Below are 12,086 nucleotides of genomic sequence, written 5' to 3' on the forward strand. Positions count from 1 at the left end.
TTTTTCTCTGGTATTTTCTTATAAGAGCACATATAAACTAATACAAGGAGAAAAACGACATGAATTTCTGCTTGTTGACAAATGAGTGTCTGTGAAATCTAGGCTTGGGAATGAATATAAAAACAATAGTTTATTCAGAAGATTATAGTTTCATTTTAACTGTAGTATAAAGTCTTGCAATTTACTAGAACCTTAAAAGTGGCTCAGCTAAATCTGTAAAGTGACTTAGACTACAATTTGGTGTTCCTGACAAGGACCAACTTATCATTGACTAGGAACAGCTCTAGTGCGGAGGGACAGGTAAGCAATCAAGGAATTCTGCCATTCCATTTCCTTATGAATGGAGTGATGTTATTCTTTCTAATGGAAGCATAGAATTACATAATGTATATATATCACATTTTCTTGATCCATTCATCTACTGAGGGGCATCTGGGCTGATTCCAAATCTTAGCTATAGTAAATAATGCTGCAGTGAATATAGTTATGCTAGTAACTTTAGTGTGGCCTTGTTTGTGGTCATTTGGGTAAATGCCTAGGAGTGGGATTGCTGGGTCATGGGGTAGTTCTTTTTTTTTTTTTTTTTTTTCGGTCGTGGGGCTTGAACTCTTGGATTGGGCGCTGTCCTTCCGCTCTTCAGCTCAAGGTGAGCACTCTACCACTTGAGCCACGGCACTACTTGCAGTTTTCTAGTGGTTTATTGGAAATAAGAGTCTCAAGGACTTTCCTGTGAGATCCTCAGATCTCAGCCTCCTGAATAGCTAGGATTACAGGCGTGAGCCGCCCGGCCCCCTGGTTACATGGGGGACTTCTATGTTTAGCTTTTTAAGGAATCTCCATATGCTTTCTACAGTGGTTGGACATTTGGAAGGAAATGGAAAGACATGGAAAAAAATCATACTAAGTAAAGTAAGCCAGACCCAAAAAAATATAGGATCCATGGTTTCCCTTATTCGAATAATTAGTATATGTCTACCCAAAAAAATATAGGATCCATGGTTTCCCTTATTCGAATAATTAGTATATGTCTACGATTGTTCTAGCAGAGTATCATAATATCTCAATACGTACGTACGTACATATAACCATATAAAAAAGATGCTAATAGAAGTGAATTCCAAGATGTGGAAACATGAGGGTTTCTATTTAGTATACGGTTTGCAGTTATTTCTTTTCCCTTCCATCTTTTTCCTTTGGTTTATCCTCTGTTGTCATTGTTGTTGTTGTTTCTTTTTGTTTGTTTTTTGTTTTTTTTGTTTTTTTTGGTCCAGTCGTAAGGCCTGAACTCTGGGCCTGGGCGCTGTCCCTCAGCTCTTCAGCTCAAGGCTAGCGCTCTACCACTTGAGCCACAGCGCCACTTCTGGCTTTTTTCTTTTTGCTTATGTGATGCTGAGGAATCCAACCCAGGGCCTCATGCATGCAAGGCAAGCGCTCTACCACTGAGCCACCTTCCCAGCCCGTTGTTGTTTTTTAAATCTCAGTACTCTTAGTCTTGTATGTAAGTTTATCTGATTTGGGGATGGGAAGGGAAAATTACCAAAAAGGTAATTACCAAAAAGGTTGAACCAATGCAACAATGATACCCACAAGACAATATGTTGGAAATGAACTTTACAACTTGGGGAGAAAGGGAGTTGGGGGGTGCGAAAATGGGAAAAGAAGAGTGACAGGGTAACAATATTTGACAAGAGTTGTACTATTTCCTTACTTATAAAACTGTAACTCCTCTATGCATCACCTTTACAATAAAATTGAAAAAAATAGATAAAGTGAAGATAAAACAGTTAAAAAAAGAAATTCTGTCATTCTGGGTTGTCAGAATTATTTTCATATTTTGATTTAGCATCCAAATCTCAGAGACTATTGGTTGTACCCCAATATCTGTTCTCCTATTTTTAGTGGTAAAACTGTGATTATTATTCAGGTGCATGCTGCCTGAAAGAAAGATTAATTTGGGGTTGGGAAGGTGGCTCAGTGGTAGAGCACTTGCATTGCATGCATAAGGCCCTGGGTTCGATTCCTCAGCACCACATAAGCAAAAAGAAAAAAACCAGAAGTGGTGCTGTGGCTCAAGTAGTAGAACGCTAGCCTTGAGCTGAAGAGCTGAGGGACAGCTCCCAGGCCCAGAGTTCAGGCCCCATGACCGGACCCCTTCCCCCCCATCCCAAAAAAGAAAGATTAATTTTCCAGAATTCCTCAGAGCCAAATATAGATATATTATTACTAAATTCTAATTTAATACAATATAAAGTAAGTTATATATACACACATATACACTCAAAAATATTCTTAAATAGAGAGGATGCAAATTTTTTCTATGTTTATCTTTTATACTCATTACAATAGAGACATAATGGATGGAACTTAAGGCAACCCTCTTTTTTTGTAAGTTTTTGTATTGTGAAAATACTGTCCAGAGGGGTTACAATCACATGAGCAAGGTAATGAGTACATTTCTTATCAAGCATTGTTGCCTCCTCCTTTGTTTTTCCCCTACCATCCCTTTCCTCCCATCTCCACAAGTACATTCCTCCCCCAGTCTAAATTGTAAAGTTTGTTTTTCAACATAACATCTCATTGTTGCAATGAGTTAACCTGTATCCCTATTTAAACAATTTGTTTTTTCCCTTCCGCTCCCCAAATTATACTAACCCTCTTAGATCATGAGATAGAAGACATATGTTAAAGTATGATGAACCTGGATATTTGATTCTGAAGTCTTCCAACGATCTTGGACTATTTATTTCTAGATTTGCTTGCTTGCTTGAGACATAATCATTTCCCCAATTAGGTTATAATCTGAATTTTATGTCATTTATAGCAAAACTTTCTAATTATTTAGCTAATCACTTCTGCATAATGTTTACCCATAAGTCCTTGATTGACTATTCTGAATTATATAGTAAGGAACAGATCTAATTACACTTCTACATTGTAGACAAAATACTTGAAGACAACTAGTCCTCAAGTTCAGGGACAGGATAAGAAACCAAATAGTTTGTAAGCTAAATACAACTGATATGTCAACTGTTTTGCAAAAGACAAGATTTCAAACTCTGACAATTTTAGTTGCTCTCCTGAGGTCCTGATTTACTCAGACATTCTTTATTTCCATAAATGAAGAGTTAGCTGAACTGTGCATATTTCACAGAACTAGAAATGATACAAAGAGTCAGGAAATAATATCAGTCTTGGGTGTAATAAAAGGAAATGTTTGGATGGGATGACCTGACACTGACTTAGAAATAATTTCTATAACAGAACAGATTTTTCAATTTATTCTTACTCTTTATATCATAGATCTCAGTTGTACTAATGGATGAATCAGTTTGTATGGTTTCTTACCAAATGATATTTATCAATATCTGACAATTGGAATTATCAAAGGAGAGAGACAATCTTCCATTATTGCTGTTGAGAGGTAGCAATGTTAATATGTAATTTGTTTCTGACAATATTGCAGCTGGTCTTCTATTTAACACAGTAAATAGAATCTGAATGGTCAACTGGAGCAATTTGTTACAATCTACAATGTGGAGAATATTTTCAATAGCTGTCTTAGAATAATAGTCTTACAAACAGAGGGGATATGATATAATGTTGTTTGTTTTGTTCTTCTCTGATGATGAGTGACATTGAAACTCTTTTCATGTAAACTTTGACAGTTTTTCCCTTTTGAGAGAGATTTTTTTCAAGCTTATAGTTTATCATTTATCTATCTACCAACTACCTTGAAATCTATATCTATTATTTCTGTTGAGTTTTAGTAGTTCCTTGTATATTTTGGAAACTACTTTTTTAACCTGTAAAAGATTTTCAACTATTTTCTTCCATTCTTTTTTTTTTTACTATTCTTTTTTTATTGTGAAAATACTGTACAGAGGGGTTACAATTACATGGGCAAGATGATGAGTATATTTCTTATCAAGCATTGTAGCCTCCTCCTTTGTTTCTCCTTCCCATCCCTTCCCATCCTCCCCACCCCGTCCCCCAATCTTCCCCATCCCCCCTTGCTTTCTTCCATTCTTTAGATTGACTTTTCACTGTCACTTTTTTTGCTGTGCACATTTTTTGTTTAAATACAGTCTGATTTAAAAAAATTATTACTACTTTTGCCTGCAATATAGCAGTCATTGCAACAAAAAAGAAGACAGTAAGTGTTGGTGAGGATAGGGAGAAGTCTTTTACACAGCTGGTGAGAAAGCAAAATAGTGCAGCACTATGGAAAATAATGTAGAGACTCCTCAAAATCAAAAGCAATACTACCATGTGACCTAGTAATGTATAGCATTTATCAAATATTTGAAATCAGTATTTGAAAATGTATTAGAACTCCAATGTTCACTCTAGAACCATACAGAATAACCAAAGTGTAGAAACAAAAATGAATGTTCTTTTTTTTTTTTTTTTGGTCGCTCCTGAGGCTCAAACTCTGGGCTTGGGTGCTGTCCCTGTGCTCTTCACCTCAAGGTGAGCGCTTTACCACTTGATCCACAGTGCCACTTCCGGTTTTCTGGTGGTTATTTGGAGATAAAAGTCTCACGGAGTTTCCTGCCTGGGCTGGCTTTGAGCCACGATCCTCAGATCTCAGCCTTCTGAGTAGCTAGGTTTACCGGCATGAGCCACCAGTGCCTTGCTTGAATATTCTTTGACAGATGGATAAAGAAGCAGATGAATAGAAGATGGAAGTAGAGCTGTGGCTCATGTAGCAAAATTCTGGCCTTGAACAAAACGATTCAGGGACAGCACCCAGACTCTGAGCTCAAGCCCCAGAACCATCACATAAACAAACAAACACCAAATGTAATATAGACCACAATAGCATATTATTTGCAGTTCTAACTGTGTGTGCTGATGATGTGGTACATACTGTATGAAGTTTCAGTCCTCTTTGTTTCTCTACGTATGTGCCTTGTAGAAGATATTTGAAAAGAAAAAAGACCTTATGTTCCACCTGATGATTATACGAGAAAAAATGCCATTGACAGATGGCCTTGGTCCTCTATTTAGCTATCATGGTTTGGACCTAAATGGCTCTAGGATTTAGTCTGGTGATATTCATGCCACCTTATGGTGGCATGGGAGCCTTCTCTAAGTATTGGGCCTTGATAGATAGGGATGGGAGCTTCAATGTGGATCAAGGTATGAGAGAGGGCTTTTAAGATATGATTGATTGATAGCTTCTGTGGAGGTCTTCACTCATCGCTTCTAGGGGCAAATTCACTTGGATCCCTGGGTCAGAGTAGACAGCAATACTCCAGTACCATAGCACAATAAGAAACATGTCCCAACAGGAGTGGCTGCAAGGAACTGTTATTGCCATTTGCATTTTGGCTACAGATTTCTGGGTGCTGGTGCCTCCATAAGCTTCAGTGGCACGTATTCATGGAGCAATGAGGGTCTAGATTGGGAGCAGAAAGCTTTCTGAGGTACAGAATTGTTAAATAAGTAATTGGAGTATGACAAACAGAAAAGAAAATGCTCTAATACATGACAATACGGTGGACGTTGAGGATAGTATCTATGTGAAATAAACTAGTCATAGAAAGAAAAATACTACTTTTATGTGGTTTCTACATTAATGAAACTCATAAGATCAGGGAGTGCACCTCATAGGGTTGGGAAACAGGAAAATAAGAAAATGCTAATCTATATTCCTATTTTCAATTATGGGCAATTACTGTACAACCTCATGCCCATGCCTGTACTATACTGTGCACTTAAAATTTTGTTAGCAGGGCAGAACTCATATCAAGTATTCTTACAACAAACAAAACTTTTTTTGGGGAGGGAATGTGTCTTTGCTTTTACATGCACAAATCCTCAAAGCATTGAACAAAAAAAAATGGCTGTTTCTTGTGATCATCTAGAGTCTGGGTCAGCCAGATTGTTTATTGAGTATGTTGTATACATAACATACTCTATTGGATTTAAAGAAAGTTGAAGTCTAGCTCAGATTCAAGAAGTAGAAGTAGTAGTGATCTACTTTTAGAAAGAACTTCAGTATCTAATTGCAAGGACAGAGCATGAATCTGCCATAAGGGTTGTGTATGTATGCTTAAATTCTTAAAAAATATGGCTAAGGAAACTAGTAACACCAATCTGGCCCCTTCTGGTAATGATTGTGTTTATTTAAATATTTACAAAGATTACTTTTATTTCAGTACATCTTTAAAAAACATTAGATTCTGGAAACTTGATGTGAAATGTAATCAAACATTGGTTGGTCTGGGTGGTAGAACACTTAGCTCATAACTACAAAACCCTGGATTCTAGCTCCAGCCATAACAACAAAGTAAAACAAAATGACAACAAAACTTGGCTCTTATCAGGGGTTCATGTAGCTTAGATAAACATAATTTTCATTTGTTGAGCCCCTTACTCTCTTGGCCTACTCCACTATTTCTATTTCTTTTGATTGTACACAGTTTTTCAAACACAATCTCACAAACACATTGAAGAGAGTAGTTAAATGACCACTGCTCATTCATATGTGGTAAAAGGAAAATGAGAAATTTGGATTCTAGAACTCTGTACAGAGGCTTGAAAGGCTTGATCTTATATCCTCTCTGGTGGAGTACTTGTTATTAGTCTTAATTTTTTGTACAAAATTAACTGTACACAATAGATTATAGATTTTGTGCACAATAGATGATATTGTGTTATGCTATTTCTAGTAGTTGAGCTGTTTTTCTGAGTCACTGTATTCCAATGAGAGTTTCTGGTAATATTTTTTTGCATTGTTTTCCCTTCATGGTGCTGGCACCATGCCTCCTGGAGACAGCTTTCATTAGAGTGCAATCAGTTTTGCTTTAATAGTTATCCTAGGCAGTGAACAGGAGATGATGCACTGGAGATGACATGTTCCATCATTGTAGGATACTTGAAATGGAGTGTTAAGTTGACACCCTAAAGTTTGATTTGTGCTTCAATACTTTTTGTTGGTTTAAGCAAACTGCTGGGTACAGATGTCTCAAAGTCCTCAGAAAGCCTCTAGAAGATTCAGCACATCTTGAATAAAAATGTGTCAGAAGAAAGAAAATGATACTCAGAGTCCAAACAGGTGCGTCAGGAAATGCATTTAATGAAGTTGCTAAATCTTGATTTTGCAAAACAAGACTTCAGTAGAGTGTGGAATAGGGACAAGAAAGATGATCACTGTGTTCTTGGCAACAATTGCACTATGTATGTACTGCTGTCTTTAGGGAACAGCGAATTGTTCCAATCAATCCTACATTTATCTTGCAAGAAAAAACTCCTCTTTAGCTATATTTAATAGTATGAGTTTAGAGAGAAATGGTATTAAAATGGTTGAACATTTGGGAATAAACCAAAAATACTCTACACCTTAGTGATTTGCTAGAAAGGTAATCTTTAAAACCACTCAGGAATTTTACCTTTAGGAAATGACAGGAGAAAGCAATTTAGGCAGCATGGTAGTCAACTGTACTAGGGCTGTGATTGTTCAAAATGGACTAGAAGGATCCTTGGGCATCATTACGCAGGGGCTGTCATATGGGACTCACTGCTGAGGATCCACTTTGCTATCCCCATTCCTGTCTACCATATACTATAACTGATCTGAGGTTAGCTCTAATTACATTTGTTTTGTTGGATTTATTTAAAATCATTTCTAAAGAGAAGGTTGACTACTATCCTACAATATCAAAAGAGAAAAAAGTCTAGATTCACTGTAGCAGGTTAATTTACTATGTCTAATTATTTCAACATTAAAGAAGAAAAGTCAGAAATACACCAGAACAGTGTGTGTGTGTGTGTGTGTGTGTGTGTGTGTGTGTGTGTGTGTGTGTGTGTGTGTGTGTATAAAACTTTATATTCAACTTTGCTTCACATGGAAGTCAACAAAAATTCAATATCTCTGTTTTCAGAAAGCAGGCTTCATTCATGCTGTTGATGGTTAAGCCACCAGGACAGACCACACAGACACAGAGCACAGAGTATAGCCAATAGAAAATATTAGCTGGCCGGGACTACACTGGGCAATTTGTTGCCCAAAGTACAGTCTTGAGCCTGTTCTCAGAGCTTCTTTTAAGCAAAAATTTCCTTGTTTGCTCAGAGGTGGAAAGTCCCTAACAATTCTTTCCTGCAGGTTCAAGCCAAGCTGGAAGTTACAGAAACTAAACAATGCTGTAAGCAAGCACTGAGGGAGGGCAGCATGATCGTTACTTAGGAGCATAAACAGAACAGTGGATACATACACCTTTAAATGTCAAATCATATGAACTAGTCTCATGGATGGGGGTAAAGTGCTACCTTTACGATGGAGTCACAAAAACAAAATGGAGTTACAGAAGCTAAGGGTAAACTCTAAGACAGTGAGGTTTAATAAGCCCTATTATAACATGAGTATAAATATCTTAGATCAAACTTAATTTGAGGCAACCAAATGGGAATCTCTTGAATCAATCATTCTTCCACACAAGAAAAACCTGAATAATCTATCACTATACAATTTAGGTGATAGTTTCCAGGATGTCAGATTTTATGAGCAGTAAATTAAAAAAATTCTAAGGAACATTATAACAAAAGACTGTTCCATATATCTTCTTTTGATTCTATTTAATAAAAAAACATCATCACATCACATTTCACAAGAGAGAAAGGATTTTAAAAAATATTTTATTATTGTTGTAAAGGTGATGTACAGAGAAGTTACAATTAAGTTAGTCAGGCAATGAATACATTTTGTTTTGAAATATGTCACCCCTTCTCTTGCCTTTTCCCGGTTTTGCCCTCAGGTCTCCACCCACAAAATGTGCAGATCATTTTCCACATAGTATTTGTGCACCCTTTGACTTACCTTTTCTGTTCCCCCTTATCCTCCTGAAGATAAAGAAACAAACAAGATAAAAGGAAAAGACAACAAAAAAGCAACATCAACAACAAAAATTCCTTGTTTCCAAGGAGGAGGCAACAATGCTTGATAAGAAATGTACTCATTACCTTGCCCATGTAATTGTAACCCCTCTGTACTGTATTTTCACAGACAAAAAATTCCTTGTTTCCATTTCTTGGAGTCCATTTTGAAATATATTATTTTATATTATTATATGCACATAGCTGTTGAGCTTCTGTGATCCACTCCTATGAATATCCTCCTTTGGTCTCACTGTGTAAATGTCTAGAGACCTGTAGAATTTATCATGTCCCAGTACATATACACACACACACATACACACACACACACACAAATATGATATCTATATATATCATCTAATGTATTTTCTTGTAGATTTATAGGCACATTCTAGTTATAACATTACAAATGGGGAAACAATGCAACCTGTGTTTTGGGGTCTGGCTTGCTTTGCTTAATATAATTTTTTCCAAGTCTTTTGATTTCCTTATGAATAGTACAGTATAATTTTTTTCTTAAGGAAGAGTAGAATTCTATTGTGTATGTATGCCACATTTTCTTGATCCATTCATCCAATGAAGGGCATCTTGGTTAATTCCATAACTTTGCATTGGTAAACAATGCTGCAATGAACATGGTTGTGGTGGTAGTTTTAGCGTGGCCTTGCTTTTGTCTACAGAATAAGTGCCTAGGAGTGGAATTACTGGGTCATAGGGAAGTTCTATGTTTAGTCTTTTGAGGAACCTCCTTACTGCTTTCCAGAACATTCCCACCAACAGTAGCAGTAACATTTCCTTTGGCCACATCCCAGTCAGCATCTGCTATTGTTTTCTTATTAATAGCCATTCTAACTGGGGTGAGGTGGAATCTCAATGTTGTTTTGATTTGTATTTCCTTTTTCTATTTTTTTTTTGTAGGTTGTGGGGCCTCCTGACCTCTGGGCCTGGGCCTGGGCTTGTTCCTCAGCTCTTCAGCTCAAGGCTAGTGCTCTATCACTTGAGCCACAGCACCACTTTTGGCTTTTTCTACTTATGTGGTACCGAGGAATCGAACCAGGACCTCCTGCATTCAAGGCATGCACTCTACCACTGAGCTAGCTTCCCAGCCCCTTGATTTGCATTTCTTTTATGGCCAGAAATTTGAACATTTCTTCATGTATCTATTGGCCATTCTTGCCTCATCTTAAAAGTCTCTAGTTTAGTTTTAGGGGGTTTAATTTTTTGAGTTCTAAGTGTATTTTAAATGGGAGGCTGCTGTCTGATTCATAGCAGGTAAAAGTCTTCATCCCATGCTCTTGGCTGGCTTTCTATTTATCTTGTTATCTCGATATCTTGTTATCCTTTGCCATACAGAAGTTCTTCAGTTTGAAACAAGCCCATTTATCTAGTCCTTCTTTGATTTGTTGTGACTCTGGATCTTTACTTAGGAAGTTTCAACCAGTGCATAAGAGCCCTCATGTTTCCCCTATCCCTTTCTATAATATTTTCATGGTATCTGGCTTTACACTGAGGTCTTTTTGAAAAGGCTGTCTTTCTTTCAACCTATATTTTTGGCTGCCTTATCAAATATTAGGTGGATATGTGTTTGTGGGTTCATTTCTTTGTCTTCTCTTCTGTTCCATTGGTCCTCAGGCCTATTCTGGTGCCAGTACCAAGCTGTTTATTTTTTTTTAATTGCTATGGCTTTGTAATAGAGTTTGAAGTTTGGTATTGATATTCATTCAACATTCCGGCTAAGGTTTGTTTATGCTATTTGGAGTCTTTCATTATTCCATATGGATTTTTTTTATTGCTTTCTCTATTTCTTTGAAGAAAATTGCTGGGAATTTGATGGGTTGAGAAAGTATATTTTTATACCAAAAGGGTGGGAAGGTGAAACATTGAATAAAATTATAAATTGGCATACTATTGTTCTTATTTTTTTCCCTTGCTTTCTCTCTTGTCACTCTCTCTTGTTCTGTCTCTCTGACTCTCTCTGTCTCTGTCTCTCTCTCACCTCAAACACAGTAGCCAAATGACTTTCTTTTTACTCCTCAGTGGTCCAATGGTGAGAGAAAGTTAGGTTCTTTGTATTCTTTTTCACTGATAAGGTAGTAGCATTTTCTCCAAAACCTTCTGGTAAGGTAAGTCACTCAGGAACAAGTGGATATGTGTACCTGATGGCCTGATTGCATTTGCTAGTTGGTTTCATCAAAATACATACTGACTGTCACAGACCTCAGTTTCCTTGTCATTCTAGTAAAATTTTGTAAAGTAGGGAGACATAGTAGTAAGTATCAAGTTACTGCTACCCATTTCTGGCAGGATGGTAAGATTTTTACATATATAAGCCACTTCTCTTTCAAATAATCCTGATTTAGTACCAATTATTACATCTACTTTACTGATCAGAAACTAAGACTTAGATAAGAGACCCAGAAACACAACAAATCAAAGAAAGGTTGGACAAATGGGATTGCATGAAGCTGCAGAGCTTCTGCATGGCAAAGGACATAGCTAGCAAGATCAATAGAAAGCCCATGGATTGGGAGAAGATCTTCACCAGCCATACAATGGACAAGGGTCTCATATCTAAAATATACCTGGAACTCAAAAAATTAAATCCCCTAACAACAAATACTCAAAGAAACAACTGCATGATTAATAAGTGTGCTAAAGACTTAAAGAGAAATTTCTCTGAAGAGGAAATAAGAATGGCCAATAGACAGAAAAGGTCAGATATGATGATGTTTGGCAAAATGAACCCCAAGATAAGGACACAATTGTTTTTTTCTTTCTTGCTATTGTTTCTAACGAATTTATAAGGTGATTTTTTTTGTTGATTTGTATGTCCCTCCCCCACAGAATAACCCCTGTTTTCACTGTATTTGATGTTGGCATAATTTGGGGAGGGGAGGGGAAAAAACAAATTGTTTAAATAGGGATACAAGTGGACCCATTGCAACAATGAGATATACAAGATGCTATGTTGAAAAATGAACTTCACAACTTTGGTGGGGGGAGGTGGGGAGTGTAGTAGTGGAGATGGGAGGGAGGGGATGGTAGGGGAAAAAAAGAAGGAGGCAACAATGCTTGATCAGAAATGTACTCATTACCTTGCTCATGTAACTGTAACCCCTCTGAACAGTATATTCACAATAAAATGCTTCTTTAAAAGATAACTTGCCTAAGAACACATATATTTGAAGAGAGGAGAGGAGAAACAGAGA

Source organism: Dipodomys merriami, unplaced genomic scaffold (assembly GCF_024711535.1).
Source record: "Dipodomys merriami isolate MVZ:Mamm:240054 unplaced genomic scaffold, mDipMer1.0.p SCAF_20, whole genome shotgun sequence".
In the NCBI taxonomy this organism is placed as follows: Eukaryota; Metazoa; Chordata; class Mammalia; order Rodentia; family Heteromyidae; genus Dipodomys; species Dipodomys merriami.